This window comes from Carassius gibelio, chromosome B19, assembly GCF_023724105.1.
Source record: "Carassius gibelio isolate Cgi1373 ecotype wild population from Czech Republic chromosome B19, carGib1.2-hapl.c, whole genome shotgun sequence".
NCBI lineage: Eukaryota > Metazoa > Chordata > Actinopteri > Cypriniformes > Cyprinidae > Carassius > Carassius gibelio.
In genome coordinates, this window is record NC_068414.1 from 2867371 (window position 1) to 2880576 (window position 13206).

The following is a 13206-nucleotide window of genomic DNA, read 5'->3' on the forward strand; positions in this document are numbered from 1 at the left end:
CTTGTAGCGCTGTCTTGGGGATCTTACATTACTTACCTTGCAGTTTATTCCACTTTCATGCAGGTCAGCATTGACCCTGGACATTTTTCTTCTGGTGTTTTTTAGAGACAACAAACAGGTCAGTTTACTCTCATTGGTTTCTTTAAGCATGACCTTTCTTGCCTGCAGCCTTTTTATTGCCTTCAGGAGTTTTTCACAGGTGCATGAGCCATAATTGCTTGTACTTCGTTGAACAAGCATGGAAAAGCATTGTCTAGAGTGCTTCCACTAGTTCCCTGTAAAACACTGATAAGTTGCCCACTTCTAAAGTAGCAAGATACACTGCTTTGCTTCTGCTGGGAATCGAACCTGGGTCTCCTGCGCGGGAAACAACAACTCTGACATTCAGCCACCAGTGAGAGAAGCTGCGCTGTGCTCGTGGCTCTGGGGACAGCTGCCGCTTATGAGGAACGACTAACATGGCCTTAAAAACACGACCTCTGCTGCATTGGCCGGGAATCGGACCCGGGTCTCCCGCGTGGCAGGCGAGAATTCTACCACTGAACCACCAATGCTCTATTTCTGCAAGAATTCTACGAATTTATGTGGAAAATGCATCTCTTCAACTGGGTAATATCGACCAATGCTAAAGCTGAACAACTGACAGACAAACTGATCAAGTTCCATGGGTATTTGATGAACTGATATGAGCAAAAGTGTCTCTGAGCAAAGGGGAGTGGGGGAGGTCAATATCAAAAGTGAGAGGCGTTAACTTCTGTGGCCACCAGCTCCCTTAAGAACCACAGGGCACCTCAGCCTCCTGGACTGCACCAGATTTGTCAGTTCTTGCTGGGAGTCATTACCCTGCTCTTCCAACAAGCCACTGTCCAACTGTGACCTTGTAGCGCTGTCTTGGGGATCTTACATTACTTACCTTGCAGTTTATTCCACTTTCATGCAGGTCAGCATTGACCCTGGACATTTTTCTTCTGGTGTTTTTTAGAGACAACAAACAGGTCAGTTTACTCTCATTGGTTTCTTTAAGCATGACCTTTCTTGCCTGCAGCCTTTTTATTGCCTTCAGGAGTTTTTCACAGGTGCATGAGCCATAATTGCTTGTACTTCGTTGAACAAGCATGGAAAAGCATTGTCTAGAGTGCTTCCACTAGTTCCCTGTAAAACACTGATAAGTTGCCCACTTCTAAAGTAGCAAGATACACTGCTTTGCTTCTGCTGGGAATTGAACCTGGGTCTCCTGCGCGGGAAACAACAACTCTGACATTCAGCCACCAGTGAGAGAAGCTGCGCTGTGTTCGTGGCTCTGGGGACAGCTGCCGCTTATGAGGAACGACTAACATGGCCTTAAAAACACGACCTCTGCTGCATTGGCCGGGAATCGGACCCGGGTCTCCCGCGTGGCAGGCGAGAATTCTACCACTGAACCACCAATGCTCTATTTCTGCAAGAATTCTACGAATTTATGTGGAAAATGCATCTCTTCAACTGGGTAATATCGACCAATGCTAAAGCTGAACAACTGACAGACAAACTGATCAAGTTCCATGGGTATTTGATGAACTGATATGAGCAAAAGTGTCTCTGAGCAAAGGGGAGTGGGGGAGGTCAATATCAAAAGTGAGAGGCGTTAACTTCTGTGGCCACCAGCTCCCTTAAGAACCACAGGGCACCTCAGCCTCCTGGACTGCACCAGATTTGTCAGTTCTTGCTGGGAGTCATTACCCTGCTCTTCCAACAAGCCACTGTCCAACTGTGACCTTGTAGCGCTGTCTTGGGGATCTTACATTACTTACCTTGCAGTTTATTCCACTTTCATGCAGGTCAGCATTGACCCTGGACATTTTTCTTCTGGTGTTTTTTAGAGACAACAAACAGGTCAGTTTACTCTCATTGGTTTCTTTAAGCATGACCTTTCTTGCCTGCAGCCTTTTTATTGCCTTCAGGAGTTTTTCACAGGTGCATGAGCCATAATTGCTTGTACTTCGTTGAACAAGCATGGAAAAGCATTGTCTAGAGTGCTTCCACTAGTTCCCTGTAAAACACTGATAAGTTGCCCACTTCTAAAGTAGCAAGATACACTGCTTTGCTTCTGCTGGGAATTGAACCTGGGTCTCCTGCGCGGGAAACAACAACTCTGACATTCAGCCACCAGTGAGAGAAGCTGCGCTGTGTTCGTGGCTCTGGGGACAGCTGCCGCTTATGAGGAACGACTAACATGGCCTTAAAAACACGACCTCTGCTGCATTGGCCGGGAATCGGACCCGGGTCTGCCGCGTGGCAGGCGAGAATTCTACCACTGAACCACCAATGCTCTATTTCTGCAAGAATTCTACGAATTTATGTGGAAAATGCATCTCTTCAACTGGGTAATATCGACCAATGCTAAAGCTGAACAACTGACAGACAAACTGATCAAGTTCCATGGGTATTTGATGAACTGATATGAGCAAAAGTGTCTCTGAGCAAAGGGGAGTGGGGGAGGTCAATATCAAAAGTGAGAGGCGTTAACTTCTGTGGCCACCAGCTCCCTTAAGAACCACAGGGCACCTCAGCCTCCTGGACTGCACCAGATTTGTCAGTTCTTGCTGGGAGTCATTACCCTGCTATTCCAACAAGCCACTGTCCAACTGTGACCTTGTAGCGCTGTCTTGGGGATCTTACATTACTTACCTTGCAGTTTATTCCACTTTCATGCAGGTCAGCATTGACCCTGGACATTTTTCTTCTGGTGTTTTTTAGAGACAACAAACAGGTCAGTTTACTCTCATTGGTTTCTTTAAGCATGACCTTTCTTGCCTGCAGCCTTTTTATTGCCTTCAGGAGTTTTTCACAGGTGCATGAGCCATAATTTCTTGTACTTCGTTGAACAAGCATGGAAAAGCATTGTCTAGAGTGCTTCCACTAGTTCCCTGTAAAACACTGATAAGTTGCCCACTTCTAAAGTAGCAAGATACACTGCTTTGCTTCTGCTGGGAATCGAACCTGGGTCTCCTGCGCGGGAAACAACAACTCTGACATTCAGCCACCAGTGAGAGAAGCTGCGCTGTGCTCGTGGCTCTGGGGACAGCTGCCGCTTATGAGGAACGACTAACATGGCCTTAAAAACACGACCTCTGCTGCATTGGCCGGGAATCGGACCCGGGTCTCCCGCGTGGCAGGCGAGAATTCTACCACTGAACCACCAATGCTCTATTTCTGCAAGAATTCTACGAATTTATGTGGAAAATGCATCTCTTCAACTGGGTAATATCGACCAATGCTAAAGCTGAACAACTGACAGACAAACTGATCAAGTTCCATGGGTATTTGATGAACTGATATGAGCAAAAGTGTCTCTGAGCAAAGGGGAGTGGGGGAGGTCAATATCAAAAGTGAGAGGCGTTAACTTCTGTGGCCACCAGCTCCCTTAAGAACCACAGGGCACCTCAGCCTCCTGGACTGCACCAGATTTGTCAGTTCTTGCTGGGAGTCATTACCCTGCTCTTCCAACAAGCCACTGTCCAACTGTGACCTTGTAGCGCTGTCTTGGGGATCTTACATTACTTACCTTGCAGTTTATTCCACTTTCATGCAGGTCAGCATTGACCCTGGACATTTTTCTTCTGGTGTTTTTTAGAGACAACAAACAGGTCAGTTTACTCTCATTGGTTTCTTTAAGCATGACCTTTCTTGCCTGCAGCCTTTTTATTGCCTTCAGGAGTTTTTCACAGGTGCATGAGCCATAATTGCTTGTACTTCGTTGAACAAGCATGGAAAAGCATTGTCTAGAGTGCTTCCACTAGTTCCCTGTAAAACACTGATAAGTTGCCCACTTCTAAAGTAGCAAGATACACTGCTTTGCTTCTGCTGGGAATCGAACCTGGGTCTCCTGCGCGGGAAACAACAACTCTGACATTCAGCCACCAGTGAGAGAAGCTGCGCTGTGCTCGTGGCTCTGGGGACAGCTGCCGCTTATGAGGAACGACTAACATGGCCTTAAAAACACGACCTCTGCTGCATTGGCCGGGAATCGGACCCGGGTCTCCCGCGTGGCAGGCGAGAATTCTACCACTGAACCACCAATGCTCTATTTCTGCAAGAATTCTACGAATTTATGTGGAAAATGCATCTCTTCAACTGGGTAATATCGACCAATGCTAAAGCTGAACAACTGACAGACAAACTGATCAAGTTCCATGGGTATTTGATGAACTGATATGAGCAAAAGTGTCTCTGAGCAAAGGGGAGTGGGGGAGGTCAATATCAAAAGTGAGAGGCGTTAACTTCTGTGGCCACCAGCTCCCTTAAGAACCACAGGGCACCTCAGCCTCCTGGACTGCACCAGATTTGTCAGTTCTTGCTGGGAGTCATTACCCTGCTCTTCCAACAAGCCACTGTCCAACTGTGACCTTGTAGCGCTGTCTTGGGGATCTTACATTACTTACCTTGCAGTTTATTCCACTTTCATGCAGGTCAGCATTGACCCTGGACATTTTTCTTCTGGTGTTTTTTAGAGACAACAAACAGGTCAGTTTACTCTCATTGGTTTCTTTAAGCATGACCTTTCTTGCCTGCAGCCTTTTTATTGCCTTCAGGAGTTTTTCACAGGTGCATGAGCCATAATTGCTTGTACTTCGTTGAACAAGCATGGAAAAGCATTGTCTAGAGTGCTTCCACTAGTTCCCTGTAAAACACTGATAAGTTGCCCACTTCTAAAGTAGCAAGATACACTGCTTTGCTTCTGCTGGGAATTGAACCTGGGTCTCCTGCGCGGGAAACAACAACTCTGACATTCAGCCACCAGTGAGAGAAGCTGCGCTGTGTTCGTGGCTCTGGGGACAGCTGCCGCTTATGAGGAACGACTAACATGGCCTTAAAAACACGACCTCTGCTGCATTGGCCGGGAATCGGACCCGGGTCTCCCGCGTGGCAGGCGAGAATTCTACCACTGAACCACCAATGCTCTATTTCTGCAAGAATTCTACGAATTTATGTGGAAAATGCATCTCTTCAACTGGGTAATATCGACCAATGCTAAAGCTGAACAACTGACAGACAAACTGATCAAGTTCCATGGGTATTTGATGAACTGATATGAGCAAAAGTGTCTCTGAGCAAAGGGGAGTGGGGGAGGTCAATATCAAAAGTGAGAGGCGTTAACTTCTGTGGCCACCAGCTCCCTTAAGAACCACAGGGCACCTCAGCCTCCTGGACTGCACCAGATTTGTCAGTTCTTGCTGGGAGTCATTACCCTGCTCTTCCAACAAGCCACTGTCCAACTGTGACCTTGTAGCGCTGTCTTGGGGATCTTACATTACTTACCTTGCAGTTTATTCCACTTTCATGCAGGTCAGCATTGACCCTGGACATTTTTCTTCTGGTGTTTTTTAGAGACAACAAACAGGTCAGTTTACTCTCATTGGTTTCTTTAAGCATGACCTTTCTTGCCTGCAGCCTTTTTATTGCCTTCAGGAGTTTTTCACAGGTGCATGAGCCATAATTGCTTGTACTTCGTTGAACAAGCATGGAAAAGCATTGTCTAGAGTGCTTCCACTAGTTCCCTGTAAAACACTGATAAGTTGCCCACTTCTAAAGTAGCAAGATACACTGCTTTGCTTCTGCTGGGAATTGAACCTGGGTCTCCTGCGCGGGAAACAACAACTCTGACATTCAGCCACCAGTGAGAGAAGCTGCGCTGTGTTCGTGGCTCTGGGGACAGCTGCCGCTTATGAGGAACGACTAACATGGCCTTAAAAACACGACCTCTGCTGCATTGGCCGGGAATCGGACCCGGGTCTCCCGCGTGGCAGGCGAGAATTCTACCACTGAACCACCAATGCTCTATTTCTGCAAGAATTCTACGAATTTATGTGGAAAATGCATCTCTTCAACTGGGTAATATCGACCAATGCTAAAGCTGAACAACTGACAGACAAACTGATCAAGTTCCATGGGTATTTGATGAACTGATATGAGCAAAAGTGTCTCTGAGCAAAGGGGAGTGGGGGAGGTCAATATCAAAAGTGAGAGGCGTTAACTTCTGTGGCCACCAGCTCCCTTAAGAACCACAGGGCACCTCAGCCTCCTGGACTGCACCAGATTTGTCAGTTCTTGCTGGGAGTCATTACCCTGCTCTTCCAACAAGCCACTGTCCAACTGTGACCTTGTAGCGCTGTCTTGGGGATCTTACATTACTTACCTTGCAGTTTATTCCACTTTCATGCAGGTCAGCATTGACCCTGGACATTTTTCTTCTGGTGTTTTTTAGAGACAACAAACAGGTCAGTTTACTCTCATTGGTTTCTTTAAGCATGACCTTTCTTGCCTGCAGCCTTTTTATTGCCTTCAGGAGTTTTTCACAGGTGCATGAGCCATAATTGCTTGTACTTCGTTGAACAAGCATGGAAAAGCATTGTCTAGAGTGCTTCCACTAGTTCCCTGTAAAACACTGATAAGTTGCCCACTTCTAAAGTAGCAAGATACACTGCTTTGCTTCTGCTGGGAATCGAACCTGGGTCTCCTGCGCGGGAAACAACAACTCTGACATTCAGCCACCAGTGAGAGAAGCTGCGCTGTGTTCGTGGCTCTGGGGACAGCTGCCGCTTATGAGGAACGACTAACATGGCCTTAAAAACACGACCTCTGCTGCATTGGCCGGGAATCGGACCCGGGTCTCCCGCGTGGCAGGCGAGAATTCTACCACTGAACCACCAATGCTCTATTTCTGCAAGAATTCTACGAATTTATGTGGAAAATGCATCTCTTCAACTGGGTAATATCGACCAATGCTAAAGCTGAACAACTGACAGACAAACTGATCAAGTTCCATGGGTATTTGATGAACTGATATGAGCAAAAGTGTCTCTGAGCAAAGGGGAGTGGGGGAGGTCAATATCAAAAGTGAGAGGCGTTAACTTCTGTGGCCACCAGCTCCCTTAAGAACCACAGGGCACCTCAGCCTCCTGGACTGCACCAGATTTGTCAGTTCTTGCTGGGAGTCATTACCCTGCTCTTCCAACAAGCCACTGTCCAACTGTGACCTTGTAGCGCTGTCTTGGGGATCTTACATTACTTACCTTGCAGTTTATTCCACTTTCATGCAGGTCAGCATTGACCCTGGACATTTTTCTTCTGGTGTTTTTTAGAGACAACAAACAGGTCAGTTTACTCTCATTGGTTTCTTTAAGCATGACCTTTCTTGCCTGCAGCCTTTTTATTGCCTTCAGGAGTTTTTCACAGGTGCATGAGCCATAATTGCTTGTACTTCGTTGAACAAGCATGGAAAAGCATTGTCTAGAGTGCTTCCACTAGTTCCCTGTAAAACACTGATAAGTTGCCCACTTCTAAAGTAGCAAGATACACTGCTTTGCTTCTGCTGGGAATTGAACCTGGGTCTCCTGCGCGGGAAACAACAACTCTGACATTCAGCCACCAGTGAGAGAAGCTGCGCTGTGTTCGTGGCTCTGGGGACAGCTGCCGCTTATGAGGAACGACTAACATGGCCTTAAAAACACGACCTCTGCTGCATTGGCCGGGAATCGGACCCGGGTCTCTCGCGTGGCAGGCGAGAATTCTACCACTGAACCACCGATGCTCTATTTCTGCAAGAATTCTACGAATTTATGTCGAAAATGCATCTCTTCAACTGGGTAATATCGACCAATGCTAAAGCTGAACAACTGACAGACAAACTGATCAAGTTCCATGGGTATTTGATGAACTGATATGAGCAAAAGTGTCTCTGAGCAAAGGGGAGTGGGGGAGGTCAATATCAAAAGTGAGAGGCGTTAACTTCTGTGGCCACCAGCTCCCTTAAGAACCACAGGGCACCTCAGCCTCCTGGACTGCACCAGATTTGTCAGTTCTTGCTGGGAGTCATTACCCTGCTCTTCCAACAAGCCACTGTCCAACTGTGACCTTGTAGCGCTGTCTTGGGGATCTTACATTACTTACCTTGCAGTTTATTCCACTTTCATGCAGGTCAGCATTGACCCTGGACATTTTTCTTCTGGTGTTTTTTAGAGACAACAAACAGGTCAGTTTACTCTCATTGGTTTCTTTAAGCATGACCTTTCTTGCCTGCAGCCTTTTTATTGCCTTCAGGAGTTTTTCACAGGTGCATGAGCCATAATTGCTTGTACTTCGTTGAACAAGCATGGAAAAGCATTGTCTAGAGTGCTTCCACTAGTTCCCTGTAAAACACTGATAAGTTGCCCACTTCTAAAGTAGCAAGATACACTGCTTTGCTTCTGCTGGGAATCGAACCTGGGTCTCCTGCGCGGGAAACAACAACTCTGACATTCAGCCACCAGTGAGAGAAGCTGCGCTGTGCTCGTGGCTCTGGGGACAGCTGCCGCTTATGAGGAACGACTAACATGGCCTTAAAAACACGACCTCTGCTGCATTGGCCGGGAATCGGACCCGGGTCTCCCGCGTGGCAGGCGAGAATTCTACCACTGAACCACCAATGCTCTATTTCTGCATGAATTCTACGAATTTATGTGGAAAATGCATCTCTTCAACTGGGTAATATCGACCAATGCTTAAGCTGAACAACTGACAGACAAACTGATCAAGTTCCATGGGTATTTGATGAACTGATATGAGCAAAAGTGTCTCTGAGCAAAGGGGAGTGGGGGAGGTCAATATCAAAAGTGAGAGGCGTTAACTTCTGTGGCCACCAGCTCCCTTAAGAACCACAGGGCACCTCAGCCTCCTGGACTGCACCAGATTTGTCAGTTCTTGCTGGGAGTCATTACCCTGCTCTTCCAACAAGACACTGTCCAACTGTGACCTTGTAGCGCTGTCTTGGGGATCTTACATTACTTACCTTGCAGTTTATTCCACTTCCATGCAGATCAGCATTGACCCCCTGGACATTTTTCTTCTGGTGTTTTTTAGAGACAACAAACAGGTCAGTTTACTCTCATTGGTTTCTTTATGCCTGACCTTTCTTGCCTGCAGCCTTTTTATTGCCTTCAGGAGTTTTTCACAGGTGCATGAGCCATAATTGCTTGTACTTCGTTGAACAAGCATGGAAAAGCATTGTCTAGAGTGCTTCCACTAGTTCCCTGTAAAACACTGATAAGTTGCCCACTTCTAAAGTAGCAAGATACACTGCTTTGCTTCTGCTGGGAATTGAACCTGGGTCTCCTGCGCGGGAAACAACAACTCTGACATTCAGCCACCAGTGAGAGAAGCTGCGCTGTGTTCGTGGCTCTGGGGACAGCTGCCGCTTATGAGGAACGACTAACATGGCCTTAAAAACACGACCTCTGCTGCATTGGCCGGGAATCGGACCCGGGTCTGCCGCGTGGCAGGCGAGAATTCTACCACTGAACCACCAATGCTCTATTTCTGCAAGAATTCTACGAATTTATGTGGAAAATGCATCTCTTCAACTGGGTAATATCGACCAATGCTAAAGCTGAACAACTGACAGACAAACTGATCAAGTTCCATGGGTATTTGATGAACTGATATGAGCAAAAGTGTCTCTGAGCAAAGGGGAGTGGGGGAGGTCAATATCAAAAGTGAGAGGCGTTAACTTCTGTGGCCACCAGCTCCCTTAAGAACCACAGGGCACCTCAGCCTCCTGGACTGCACCAGATTTGTCAGTTCTTGCTGGGAGTCATTACCCTGCTCTTCCAACAAGCCACTGTCCAACTGTGACCTTGTAGCGCTGTCTTGGGGATCTTACATTACTTACCTTGCAGTTTATTCCACTTTCATGCAGGTCAGCATTGACCCTGGACATTTTTCTTCTGGTGTTTTTTAGAGACAACAAACAGGTCAGTTTACTCTCATTGGTTTCTTTAAGCATGACCTTTCTTGCCTGCAGCCTTTTTATTGCCTTCAGGAGTTTTTCACAGGTGCATGAGCCATAATTGCTTGTACTTCGTTGAACAAGCATGGAAAAGCATTGTCTAGAGTGCTTCCACTAGTTCCCTGTAAAACACTGATAAGTTGCCCACTTCTAAAGTAGCAAGATACACTGCTTTGCTTCTGCTGGGAATTGAACCTGGGTCTCCTGCGCGGGAAACAACAACTCTGACATTCAGCCACCAGTGAGAGAAGCTGCGCTGTGTTCGTGGCTCTGGGGACAGCTGCCGCTTATGAGGAACGACTAACATGGCCTTAAAAACACGACCTCTGCTGCATTGGCCGGGAATCGGACCCGGGTCTCCCGCGTGGCAGGCGAGAATTCTACCACTGAACCACCAATGCTCTATTTCTGCAAGAATTCTACGAATTTATGTGGAAAATGCATCTCTTCAACTGGGTAATATCGACCAATGCTAAAGCTGAACAACTGACAGACAAACTGATCAAGTTCCATGGGTATTTGATGAACTGATATGAGCAAAAGTGTCTCTGAGCAAAGGGGAGTGGGGGAGGTCAATATCAAAAGTGAGAGGCGTTAACTTCTGTGGCCACCAGCTCCCTTAAGAACCACAGGGCACCTCAGCCTCCTGGACTGCACCAGATTTGTCAGTTCTTGCTGGGAGTCATTACCCTGCTCTTCCAACAAGCCACTGTCCAACTGTGACCTTGTAGCGCTGTCTTGGGGATCTTACATTACTTACCTTGCAGTTTATTCCACTTTCATGCAGGTCAGCATTGACCCTGGACATTTTTCTTCTGGTGTTTTTTAGAGACAACAAACAGGTCAGTTTACTCTCATTGGTTTCTTTAAGCATGACCTTTCTTGCCTGCAGCCTTTTTATTGCCTTCAGGAGTTTTTCACAGGTGCATGAGCCATAATTGCTTGTACTTCGTTGAACAAGCATGGAAAAGCATTGTCTAGAGTGCTTCCACTAGTTCCCTGTAAAACACTGATAAGTTGCCCACTTCTAAAGTAGCAAGATACACTGCTTTGCTTCTGCTGGGAATCGAACCTGGGTCTCCTGCGCGGGAAACAACAACTCTGACATTCAGCCACCAGTGAGAGAAGCTGCGCTGTGCTCGTGGCTCTGGGGACAGCTGCCGCTTATGAGGAACGACTAACATGGCCTTAAAAACACGACCTCTGCTGCATTGGCCGGGAATCGGACCCGGGTCTCCCGCGTGGCAGGCGAGAATTCTACCACTGAACCACCAATGCTCTATTTCTGCAAGAATTCTACGAATTTATGTGGAAAATGCATCTCTTCAACTGGGTAATATCGACCAATGCTAAAGCTGAACAACTGACAGACAAACTGATCAAGTTCCATGGGTATTTGATGAACTGATATGAGCAAAAGTGTCTCTGAGCAAAGGGGAGTGGGGGAGGTCAATATCAAAAGTGAGAGGCGTTAACTTCTGTGGCCACCAGCTCCCTTAAGAACCACAGGGCACCTCAGCCTCCTGGACTGCACCAGATTTGTCAGTTCTTGCTGGGAGTCATTACCCTGCTCTTCCAACAAGCCACTGTCCAACTGTGACCTTGTAGCGCTGTCTTGGGGATCTTACATTACTTACCTTGCAGTTTATTCCACTTTCATGCAGGTCAGCATTGACCCTGGACATTTTTCTTCTGGTGTTTTTTAGAGACAACAAACAGGTCAGTTTACTCTCATTGGTTTCTTTAAGCATGACCTTTCTTGCCTGCAGCCTTTTTATTGCCTTCAGGAGTTTTTCACAGGTGCATGAGCCATAATTGCTTGTACTTCGTTGAACAAGCATGGAAAAGCATTGTCTAGAGTGCTTCCACTAGTTCCCTGTAAAACACTGATAAGTTGCCCACTTCTAAAGTAGCAAGATACACTGCTTTGCTTCTGCTGGGAATTGAACCTGGGTCTCCTGCGCGGGAAACAACAACTCTGACATTCAGCCACCAGTGAGAGAAGCTGCGCTGTGTTCGTGGCTCTGGGGACAGCTGCCGCTTATGAGGAACGACTAACATGGCCTTAAAAACACGACCTCTGCTGCATTGGCCGGGAATCGGACCCGGGTCTCCCGCGTGGCAGGCGAGAATTCTACCACTGAACCACCAATGCTCTATTTCTGCAAGAATTCTACGAATTTATGTGGAAAATGCATCTCTTCAACTGGGTAATATCGACCAATGCTAAAGCTGAACAACTGACAGACAAACTGATCAAGTTCCATGGGTATTTGATGAACTGATATGAGCAAAAGTGTCTCTGAGCAAAGGGGAGTGGGGGAGGTCAATATCAAAAGTGAGAGGCGTTAACTTCTGTGGCCACCAGCTCCCTTAAGAACCACAGGGCACCTCAGCCTCCTGGACTGCACCAGATTTGTCAGTTCTTGCTGGGAGTCATTACCCTGCTCTTCCAACAAGCCACTGTCCAACTGTGACCTTGTAGCGCTGTCTTGGGGATCTTACATTACTTACCTTGCAGTTTATTCCACTTTCATGCAGGTCAGCATTGACCCTGGACATTTTTCTTCTGGTGTTTTTTAGAGACAACAAACAGGTCAGTTTACTCTCATTGGTTTCTTTAAGCATGACCTTTCTTGCCTGCAGCCTTTTTATTGCCTTCAGGAGTTTTTCACAGGTGCATGAGCCATAATTGCTTGTACTTCGTTGAACAAGCATGGAAAAGCATTGTCTAGAGTGCTTCCACTAGTTCCCTGTAAAACACTGATAAGTTGCCCACTTCTAAAGTAGCAAGATACACTGCTTTGCTTCTGCTGGGAATTGAACCTGGGTCTCCTGCGCGGGAAACAACAACTCTGACATTCAGCCACCAGTGAGAGAAGCTGCGCTGTGTTCGTGGCTCTGGGGACAGCTGCCGCTTATGAGGAACGACTAACATGGCCTTAAAAACACGACCTCTGCTGCATTGGCCGGGAATCGGACCCGGGTCTCCCGCGTGGCAGGCGAGAATTCTACCACTGAACCACCAATGCTCTATTTCTGCAAGAATTCTACGAATTTATGTGGAAAATGCATCTCTTCAACTGGGTAATATCGACCAATGCTAAAGCTGAACAACTGACAGACAAACTGATCAAGTTCCATGGGTATTTGATGAACTGATATGAGCAAAAGTGTCTCTGAGCAAAGGGGAGTGGGGGAGGTCAATATCAAAAGTGAGAGGCGTTAACTTCTGTGGCCACCAGCTCCCTTAAGAACCACAGGGCACCTCAGCCTCCTGGACTGCACCAGATTTGTCAGTTCTTGCTGGGAGTCATTACCCTGCTCTTCCAACAAGCCACTGTCCAACTGTGACCTTGTAGCGCTGTCTTGGGGATCTTACATTACTTACCTTGCAGTTTATT

At 47.0% G+C, this 13206-nt stretch overlaps 12 non-coding genes across 12 annotated transcripts; all 12 read right to left on the reverse strand.

The window, feature by feature from the left end:
- Positions 1 to 483: 483 nt before the first annotated feature.
- On the reverse strand, positions 484 to 554 carry trnag-gcc (transfer RNA glycine (anticodon GCC)). Its single transcript has one exon. It is a non-coding gene; the product is annotated as a tRNA-Gly (tRNA).
- Positions 555 to 1360: 806 nt separating this feature from the next.
- Positions 1361 to 1431, reverse strand: trnag-gcc (transfer RNA glycine (anticodon GCC)). The gene has a single exon. It is a non-coding gene; the product is annotated as a tRNA-Gly (tRNA).
- A 1683-nt stretch (positions 1432 to 3114) lies between these two features.
- trnag-gcc (transfer RNA glycine (anticodon GCC)) lies at positions 3115 to 3185 on the reverse strand. Its single transcript has one exon. It is a non-coding gene; the product is annotated as a tRNA-Gly (tRNA).
- An 806-nt stretch (positions 3186 to 3991) lies between these two features.
- trnag-gcc (transfer RNA glycine (anticodon GCC)) lies at positions 3992 to 4062 on the reverse strand. Its single transcript has one exon. It is a non-coding gene; the product is annotated as a tRNA-Gly (tRNA).
- Positions 4063 to 4868: 806 nt separating this feature from the next.
- On the reverse strand, positions 4869 to 4939 carry trnag-gcc (transfer RNA glycine (anticodon GCC)). The gene has a single exon. It is a non-coding gene; the product is annotated as a tRNA-Gly (tRNA).
- An 806-nt stretch (positions 4940 to 5745) lies between these two features.
- trnag-gcc (transfer RNA glycine (anticodon GCC)) lies at positions 5746 to 5816 on the reverse strand. Its single transcript has one exon. It is a non-coding gene; the product is annotated as a tRNA-Gly (tRNA).
- Positions 5817 to 6622: 806 nt separating this feature from the next.
- trnag-gcc (transfer RNA glycine (anticodon GCC)) lies at positions 6623 to 6693 on the reverse strand. Its single transcript has one exon. It is a non-coding gene; the product is annotated as a tRNA-Gly (tRNA).
- A 1683-nt stretch (positions 6694 to 8376) lies between these two features.
- Positions 8377 to 8447, reverse strand: trnag-gcc (transfer RNA glycine (anticodon GCC)). The gene has a single exon. It is a non-coding gene; the product is annotated as a tRNA-Gly (tRNA).
- A 1685-nt stretch (positions 8448 to 10132) lies between these two features.
- On the reverse strand, positions 10133 to 10203 carry trnag-gcc (transfer RNA glycine (anticodon GCC)). The gene has a single exon. It is a non-coding gene; the product is annotated as a tRNA-Gly (tRNA).
- Positions 10204 to 11009: 806 nt separating this feature from the next.
- Positions 11010 to 11080, reverse strand: trnag-gcc (transfer RNA glycine (anticodon GCC)). The gene has a single exon. It is a non-coding gene; the product is annotated as a tRNA-Gly (tRNA).
- An 806-nt stretch (positions 11081 to 11886) lies between these two features.
- trnag-gcc (transfer RNA glycine (anticodon GCC)) lies at positions 11887 to 11957 on the reverse strand. Its single transcript has one exon. It is a non-coding gene; the product is annotated as a tRNA-Gly (tRNA).
- Positions 11958 to 12763: 806 nt separating this feature from the next.
- trnag-gcc (transfer RNA glycine (anticodon GCC)) lies at positions 12764 to 12834 on the reverse strand. The gene has a single exon. It is a non-coding gene; the product is annotated as a tRNA-Gly (tRNA).
- Positions 12835 to 13206: the final 372 nt, after the last annotated feature.